Source organism: Bidens hawaiensis, unplaced genomic scaffold, assembly GCF_021521415.1.
Source record: "Bidens hawaiensis isolate Kalapana, Puna unplaced genomic scaffold, B.hawaiensis_p1.1 tig00000326_1, whole genome shotgun sequence".
Lineage (NCBI taxonomy): Eukaryota > Viridiplantae > Streptophyta > Magnoliopsida > Asterales > Asteraceae > Bidens > Bidens hawaiensis.
In genome coordinates this window covers 1,159,013-1,168,318 of record NW_027491025.1, presented here as the reverse complement: position 1 = coordinate 1,168,318, position 9,306 = coordinate 1,159,013, and the positions used below count along the sequence as shown (strand labels likewise).

The 9,306-nt window shown below is 36.8% G+C and overlaps 1 pseudogene; it reads right to left on the bottom strand.

The window, feature by feature from the left end:
- Positions 1-8,352: 8,352 nt before the first annotated feature.
- LOC143621067 (secreted RxLR effector protein 161 pseudogene) lies at positions 8,353-9,042 on the bottom strand (annotated as a pseudogene).
- Between the last annotated feature and the right edge of the window lie 264 nt (positions 9,043-9,306).

Genomic DNA, 9,306 nt, shown 5'->3' with positions numbered 1-9,306 from the left:
GGGGGTTGGAGACAAATTGGGGTGATCTGGGGAAAGCCAAATACGCTTTGAGAAGAGATAGGCGGCATAACAAGTCCATGAGTGATGCCCATCTATGCTTTATGCCGAACTGAACCTAACTCATATCACTGATGCAATGAAAATCATGCTAAGTTTGTTATACCTGCTATCAACCTGTTTCATTATGTTATAATAACGCTGAACATGAATCCTAGTGACAGCCTCTTAAACAATATGATTCCATGTTTGGATCTTCTCATAAAAGGTGGCGTTTTTACAAAAACTGAAATTTGATCCCAAATTGACAAAATTCAATGGGGTTCTTTCGTACGTTAATATTATTTGTATTCCTTTTATTTATTTTATTTTATTTAATTTTGTTTGATTTTTTCTCGAAACTACTCTCCTCGGAACGTGTGTTTTGACTGGGTCTTTTTAAATGTATTTTATTTAAAAATTGGTTTTGGGCTGGATGTCATTTATACAGGTTAACGTGATTTTGGGCTGACTAACTATTTTGGGACTCTTTAGGGGTTCTCGGCCATGTATGTTGGGGTATAAGTTGCCCCAATCCTCCATTATTGTTCTCAATTTTTCGAAAACCCTCCATCTCTCTCAAACCATCTTGTCTTCCGAGAACTGTCTTCTACATAATCTAATCACATTTAGCTGCTATTACTATTCGTGTTTGTTAATTCATAGGTATATGAGCAAAGGCTCAAGCTAATGTGTTTGTGAGATTTGTGTTCTTAATGTATTTGGCAGATAAGTAGTTTGATAATACAGACGAACGAAGCAACATGAGATTAGTGATCGATGATCTTGATTGGATGTATCAGGGTTTAATTGTTGGGAATTTCAATTGATTTTGTTGCATGTTTCATGGAATTTTCGGTCTTATTGGAGAATACAACACATATTTCAAGGAGAAACCAAAAGGGTTTTCGGCCTCCAACTATAAACCAGTCAAAAGGGTCTTGGTTGACTTTCGTTGACCGAGATCTCCTAGCTCTGACCGAGAACACATGTTCTCGGTTGTTTTGATTGACCGAAATCGCTGGTCTTGACCGAGAACTCATGTTCTCGGTCAATGTTGATAGAGAACTCCTGTCTTTGACCGAAAACCCCTGTTTGAAAAATATCATGTGGACAGAAAACTCACTGTTGGGCCTGACTCACTTACAATATTGTTGGGCCTGATCATTTTGGTCCAATCAATAAGATCTGTTGTTTTAAAAAAATTAATTAACTTGACTAACTTATTTTTAAAAAATATAACTATTGTCAAGTGTGCATTTACTAACTTGATTTGCTTGGTGCAGTAATAGCTGATCAGACTCTGTTAAAGTTTGCGGATACACACAATATCGCTAGACACTTATTGGATCCACCATTGGCCCACAAGGAATTCAAGTCTATGATTGTAGGCCTCAACACTTGCAAAATTCTCACGCATTACGAGAAAGTCCTGTAATTTGTAGGAAGATGATCACTGATTTTTGGAATAATGCCTCAATCAATTCACGAGGTCCAGATGGAGTTATTTTGATAGACTCCAAAATACAGAAGAAGCCAGTTGTTGTCACAAATGCTATTATAAGGGAGGTGCTTCTGTTTGGTGATCAACCTGATTACCCGAAGGAATACTCTACTACTGCTGTCTCTGAGATTCTCACCAGGGTGGGTTACGAGGGTACTTATCCTCCAGCTATCAAGAAGTTATTTCACCCATACTGGAAGTTTTTGATACACACGTTCTTCACATGCGTGTCGGGAAGAAAAAGGGGGGGTCTGATTAGATAAGTCATACTTAGATGTCTGCTATCGTTGCTCTGATCATGGATTGGAATTACAACTATTCCAAGTTTGTTTTCAATGAGATGATGAGCAATCTAAAAGGGAAGAAGAAAGAGATGTTTCAAATGTATCCAAGATTTCTACAGATGATCTTCGATTCACACTACACCGACCTCGTCAGATCTGTTGATACTTTAGACATGAATTCAATGGGACCCAACACCTTTGGGTTAATGAAACAGTCTAGGAAAGGCTCCAAGATAGTTTATCAGGGCCTTCATGCTCTCGAATAATTTGGCAGATTTGCTGAAACTGAAGTTGTACAAGTTATAGCTCAAGTTGCCGATGAACATGTGACACCAGTTCAATGGCGTTCTGCTGCCTTTGAGATTAGTTTAGATGAAGAAGAAGAGACAGAACACCGTGAGACAGATATTGCTCCGACTGCTGAGCAATTAAGTGATTTTGAAGCTTTCAAGGAATTATTAAAATCAACTGCTCTGAAGCCTCCTTAAGCATTTGATGTAAACAAAGAAGATGATATTCTCGAGGAACCAGCCAATGATCTCATTCCACGAAAGCGCAGAAAGAAAGATCCGAGATTGAATGTGCTGGTTCCTGAGACTGAAACAACAACCACAACACCAACAACAACCGCAACCAATAGCCTACAACAACAAACTCACCAACCTGAGTCACGTACTCTAGAGACTCAAGTTGAACCAAGTGCATCCACTGCAGAGCCACTGATTCAAGATTAAGTGTTTGATGACTTTGCTCATGATTTTGCTTTTGAGTAAGATATTCCACACACCGATGAGGCTGATGTACCATTCACTGATGCTCCCTCTAGTTCATCAGGCCAAATGAATCAAGGTCAGTCAAGTTCTGGTGTTACTGATAAGGTTGCTCAGATTCTTGCCATACAAGACAAATTTCTACAAAACAAAGGCAAAGGTATTCTGCTTGAAGATGCTCCAGTTGATGTACAAGCTCTTCAACGCCGAGTCTTTGAACTAGAACAAGACTCTGTCGTTAAAGATGTACGCATTCAAGAATTGGAAGCCAGCAACACTGATAAAGATTCCAAGATTAAAGAGCTTCAATCTAGCATGGGAGAACTAACTGCTATCTATCTAGATCTCCAACAAAAACTTGTTCAAAAGTTTGGAGATGAGTTTAAAAGCAGTACTGATAAGGTGCCTAACGTTGATCAAGGTGGTAGCTCTACTATTCGCCCAACAGAGAACATAGATGAGTCTGAGACATTTAAACGGTATATGGATGCACCGCCAATCTCCAAAGAAAAATCTAATAGAGTTCAGAGAAAGTTGCTGGTGATGAAAAACCCCAATCAAAATGTCAAATCATCAGATCATCCAGACATATTCACTGTCACTTTTCCTAAAGGTTTTTCAGATAAATATGGTGATCGTTCGGGAGTTGTGTCATGGGGCTTCGATGCTGAAAAGAACATATGGTGGGATAAGAGGAAGTCCGAGACCACTGAGTATTACAAAAAGATGAAAGACTTTGGTTCCTGGACTAAAGTGGATCTCAGTGATTTGATAAACTCTCCATTCCACAACCCATCTAATGATAAACGTGGTAGAGACTTCTGGAACTTTCTGAGAAGTCAAGTTGATCAAGGCTTTCCTACAATGCCAACTGCTGAGTCGTTCTTGAAGAAAGCTAAGGAGGTCGTGGATCCAAAGACAGGAAAGACAATGGTCAACGTTATGTTCCCTCCTACAAAGAAGGCCACTCACATTCCTGTACTTGACGCGATTCCAGATGGCACATTGGACAACATGAGGTTCTGTATGTTTGATAGTTTAACTGCCACTTTTGTTGTCAAATTACAGAAGGGCAAAGGGCAATATAGATTTGTTGATCCAAGGGATTTGTTGAAGTTTGGAGAGAAGGATATCAAGACTCTCAACGCGTTTCAGATAATAGTTGACCCGATATTTGAAGGGGCCGCAAAAGAATACACAAGCATGGTGGCTTCTATTATCTGGTGAAGGTTTTGGCTGGTGCATTGAAAGATGCTGACATTGATTACATGGAACATGATTGAAGTCCAAGCTACAAACCAAGGAGGGCATTGTTGGGCCTAGATTATTTTGGTTTGTACTTAGTCTATGTGTGTGTGTTTAGGTCGCGTATGTAAACCGAGATCCCTTGGGATCTCGATGGGCTTTTGGTTGTTATTGGGCTAGTGTGTTGGTTCCCTATATATAGAACACATTGTATAGGGTTTAGGGTTTTTCATTGAGTTGTTTGTTTTGGCCGTCTAAGTGCTTTACTATACGGGTTTGTAATCATCGTGCTTAAGCAACCGATGTATAATAATATGTGTGTTTTGAAGCAACTATTGTGTTACTTGTTTGTGTTCTTTTGTGTTCTTGAATCACCTAGTATTGGAATTCCGCACCAATACTTAGTTTGTTGATATCATAATTGTAGTGATCCAGATTCGGGACTTACAACAAGTCTTTACTAATAATATAACGAAACCATAATTAAAACAAGCATCCAAAGCAAGAATCAACTCGATACATGTTCATCAAACCTAGGTAGACATGAAGTCTAGCCTAGAATCATTATTAAAAACGAATCCAAACAAAGAAAACAAAGGAGAATCATGATAAATAACAAGAACGAAGAAAGTAGAGCGATAAAACCCTTAAAACTTCTTCCTTGATTGATTGAATGAAAGCTTCTTGATCTCTAATGTAATCAACCTCCAAAGAACCTTCAATCTCTTGGTTTCTCTCTCTAAAAACGGCTGGAATAGTTGATTAATTCGTCTAGGTTTGCAATAATAAGTTTATATAGTGCATGCTGGGCTTGTTTGTGAAGTTTGCTGGACATCAGTGGCTGGCTAGCCTGGTCGCGCGGCGCGGCGTGCATGGGTAGGGGGCTACCGATTTTTCTTTTTATTTTATTGCTTAAACATGCTAGAACTCCTCCTTAGCTTCCAAGCAACTATGAGAAACTTCTAGGCCTTCTTTTCCATGAATCACAAGCCACCATCTATATGAAAGCAAATCAAAACACTAAGTGAACTAATTATGTAACCATTGATGAGCAAAAACGAACTTAAACCTCACATTAAATGATAGAAATAATTAGGGTTTAACATGCAAGACATCAAAAGATTTAAAACATGATAAATATATAATAAACTTGACTCAAAACCTAAATTAATAAAAGATGAACAAAACATGAACTAAACCGAACTCAAAACCTTAAATATACATAACTTTACAAGGGATTCGATATGTATAAATAGACGTATATCAATGAACGAAACAATATATATTGAGCGTGGTTGAGGCACGTATTCAATACGCTTCCCTTAAAACAGATTTCGGGTCTCTACTAAAGAGCCGCCTATCTCCCAGGGTACAACAACCGAAACAGTGTGTACTTCCGGAGATGGCACTCGCACCGAAGATTGCACTAGGTACATTGGTGTTCTTGAAAAGAAAAAAAAAGAATGGGAAGAATAATATGTTGATGTAATCGAGTAGAAAGTATCCAATCTATGGGTTCCCAACAAATGAATCTTCAAGTGTTCTCCATGCTCCAAATACCTTTCTTGTATATATCTATTTGAATACTTATTTTTCCCCTCTTATCAAATGAGACACCAAGTCTCCTATTATACAAGAGTTGTAGGTGAGTGAGAAGTCTCACTTAATTATATACTTAATACTCTAAAAAACTCATCAATTGTCATAAAGAAACTCTACTTAATAGTTTCAGCATATGAAGAGTTTAATAATAATTGAATATAATAATTTTCATTCACCAACTTATAATTTTCCAACAACAAGATCCATAATTTAGCATTACAAATGCTTTTCTTAATATGATATCCTAGTTAATATTAAGGTTTGTATGACACACACTTACTGTAACAAATTAAAACCCTCTAATTGAAGCAGTACCAACCCTAATGACTACTTGGGTGAATCTAGGGCTTGAGGCCTCCAAAAAAATTAGGTCACCAATTTTCAAAATTTTTTTACCAAATTTTCATTTAGGGATGGAAGGAAACGGCATAGGGGAAATAATGAAATCTAATCGGAAGGAGTGAATCTATCTGCAATGATTTAAATAGTCAATTAATTATTCTTGGTTGATGATTACACGTTTATTGATCATAATGGCAATTATCATGATTGAAGGCGGATGTTTGATAACAGATAAATAGCTTCTTTTTGCATACACACTTTCATTTGCTTATTTTAAATCTTTTTCAATCATATCTTGATAAATATGTTATCTATTAGAAGATGGATGTACACCATGAGAACCAATAATGGTATTTTGAATATGACATTTTAACACATACTCAGTTACTTTTTTGATTTGCATACAAGTATACAAAATATTAATGAACAAACTATAGTAGGGGCCAAGTTTATTTGCTATCTTAAGTTTTTTCACTCTTATATTATATATCTAATCATTCCTGTTATGTTGAATGCAAGGTATATACATTATGTCAGATGTGTGTGATTGCGTCATGCTATTCATGGACGTGCAACGTTACCTAGGAAAGGTGGCAACCATCGTGGTGGGGCATCACTTGCTGGATCACATGAGTATGGAGTTGGTAGTGGCGATGTCGATGGTTGACAAAAGTATACATGTGGGAGGCATACCGTCTATCGTGGTAAAGGATGTAATGGACATATTTCAGGAAACGGAAACATGCTGAGCATCGTGGCGAGGGATCCCATGAGAGTCCTGTAAATTCTAGACACATTTCAGGGATACAAAGCGTCCATCATGATGGGAGATCATATGGCAGTCCTGTTAGTAATGCTGATGTTTCAGTACATACTACTGGGAGAAACATTGTCCATCATGCTAAGGGATTAGATTACAATTCTACTAGTAGTAGTGATACTGTTGCTTCAGGGAGACGCGCCGCCAGAGGTCTAGATGATATGATTGATGATGATGCATACAATGACAATGAGGAAGGACCGGGACATCCCTCTCAACAAAACTCTTGTGATAGAGATGTGCCTTGGAAAACCTCTGAGAAGAAATTTATTGTGCGGATTGGGAACAAGTATGTTTTTATATTTAACATTTTCATTTGTGTTGTCTATTTATGTTACAAATATACTTTTTTGGTTATTTCAATATTGTAGGTTTGCGGATGATGAGATTCATAGACAAATCACAAAGATACTAGTTGAGCACTATGATGAACCTTGGGCCATATTTAGATGTTGATTAGTTCTTCATGTATGTAATAGAAAACATGAATATTATGATAAACCTACAACTAAAACATACCTGTCACATCAGAGAGAGGCCACAACTGATGAGAAAGATCCAGATGACATGATAGTCAGCTTGGTCGAGTTCCCCATTAGGATGTATATTAGTGATGGGGATTAGGGTTCTTGAGAAAACGAATAATATATGGAGAGAGAGGGTCACAAAAATATTAGGTGAGGTTTAGGGTTATGTTCAATAATGTTAATTAGTCTCTCTATATCTTTATATACACCCAAGGGGAAACCCTTGATTAGCAAGAAAGTGTAATTTGGTCCATCAACAATTACATTGCTAATAATAATAAGGTATAATTGATTAACTTTGATCTATTATAATATAAATGATCATGAGGGCCATACATAAATATACTTTTTGGTTATTTCAATATTGTAGGTTTGCGGATGATGAGATTCATAGACAAATCACAAAGATACTAGTTGAGCACTATGATGAACCTTGGGCCATATTTAGATGTTGATTAGTTCTTCATGTATGTAATAGAAAACATGAATATTATGATAAACCTACAACTAAAACATACCTGTCACATCAGAGAGAGGCCACGGCTGATGAGAAAGATCCAGATGACATGATAGTCAGCTTGGTCGAGTTCCCCATTAGGATGTATATTAGTGATGGGGATTAGGGTTCTTGAGAAAACGAATAATATATGGAGAGAGAGGGTCACGAAAATATTAGGTGAGGTTTAGGGTTATGTTCAATAATGTTAATTAGTCTCTTTATATCTTTATATACACCCAAGGGGAAACCCTTGATTAGCAAGAAAGTGTAATTTGGTCCATCAACAATTACCTTGCTAATAATAATAAGGTATAATTGATTAACTTTGATCTATTATAATATAAATGATCATGAGGGCCATACATAAATATATATATCCATATATTTATTCTTACATTCTCCCATTTGGCCAAATAATCATTTATTATGAGCATTAGATTAGTCTGCATATTTTAACACTCATTTTAGCTTTAAACTCAAACTGGAGCAGAGAAATACAGTCATTGAATTGAACATCAGCTCAAGACCCCATTAATCATACTGCAGTCCTTGTTTAAATACTAAGTAGTTATGATCAAAATTATATAAGTAAGCCCTTCAAATATTTGATTTGTATAATAATTTGTCTATATGTTATTACGCATGCAGAACATTTTAAGAGACATACAAAATCAAAACTGAGGAAATTTTATTAAATAAAATTTAAATAAGTACAATATGCAATTAAAGAAGGTCTTCATCAAATCCCATATTAGCAACATGTTCTTCAAAAACTTTAGGGGGGACACCTTTAGTCATCTGATCCGCTAGTATATTATGTGTACTAATATACTCAATAAAAAGATTATTTTGCTCAACTCATTCACGCACGAACAAATACCTTGTATCAAGATATAAACCAGCTGTAGTCGAACTATTACTGTTCGAGAAATTAACGGCAGCTGAATTATCACAATAAAGCTTCATTGGTCTAGAAAGGGAATTGACTAATTTGAGTCCAGAGATCAGATTCTTAAGCAACATTCCACAACAGGTAGCATTATAAACAGCTATATATTCTACAATCATAGTGGAAGTAGTCGTTAACTGTTGCTTATGACTCCTCCATGAGATGGGCCCGCCTGCTAACATAAATATATACCCCGAAGTGGACTTCTTGTCATCTTTGCATTTAGCAAAGTCAGAATCAGAATAACCTACCACATCTAAATTATCACTTCTTCTGTAAGTCAGTTTGTAGTCTTTCGTCCTTTGAAGATATCGAAGCACCTTCTTAGCTGCTTTCCAGTGTTCAAGGCCAGGATTAGTCTGATAACGGCCTATCATTCCAGAAATATAAGCAATATCTGGACGAGTACAAACTTGTGCATACATAAGGCTCCCGAATACTGATGCATAAGGTATAGATCTCATTTGCTCCTTTTCAACTTCTGTTTTCGGAAATTGGAATGCCCCCTAAAATGTCTCCTTTAACTACTGGAGCTGCAGTTGGGTTACAATGTTGCATTTTGTAACTAGTAAGGACACGGTCAATGTAGGCCCTTTGAAATAATCCTAAGATCCCTCTGTGTATGTTTCGTTGAAATTCGATGCCAATAACATAAGAAGCATCTCCGAGATACTTCATGTCAAAATTATGCGAGAGTAATCGCTTCGACTCATGCAACATGTCTAAAA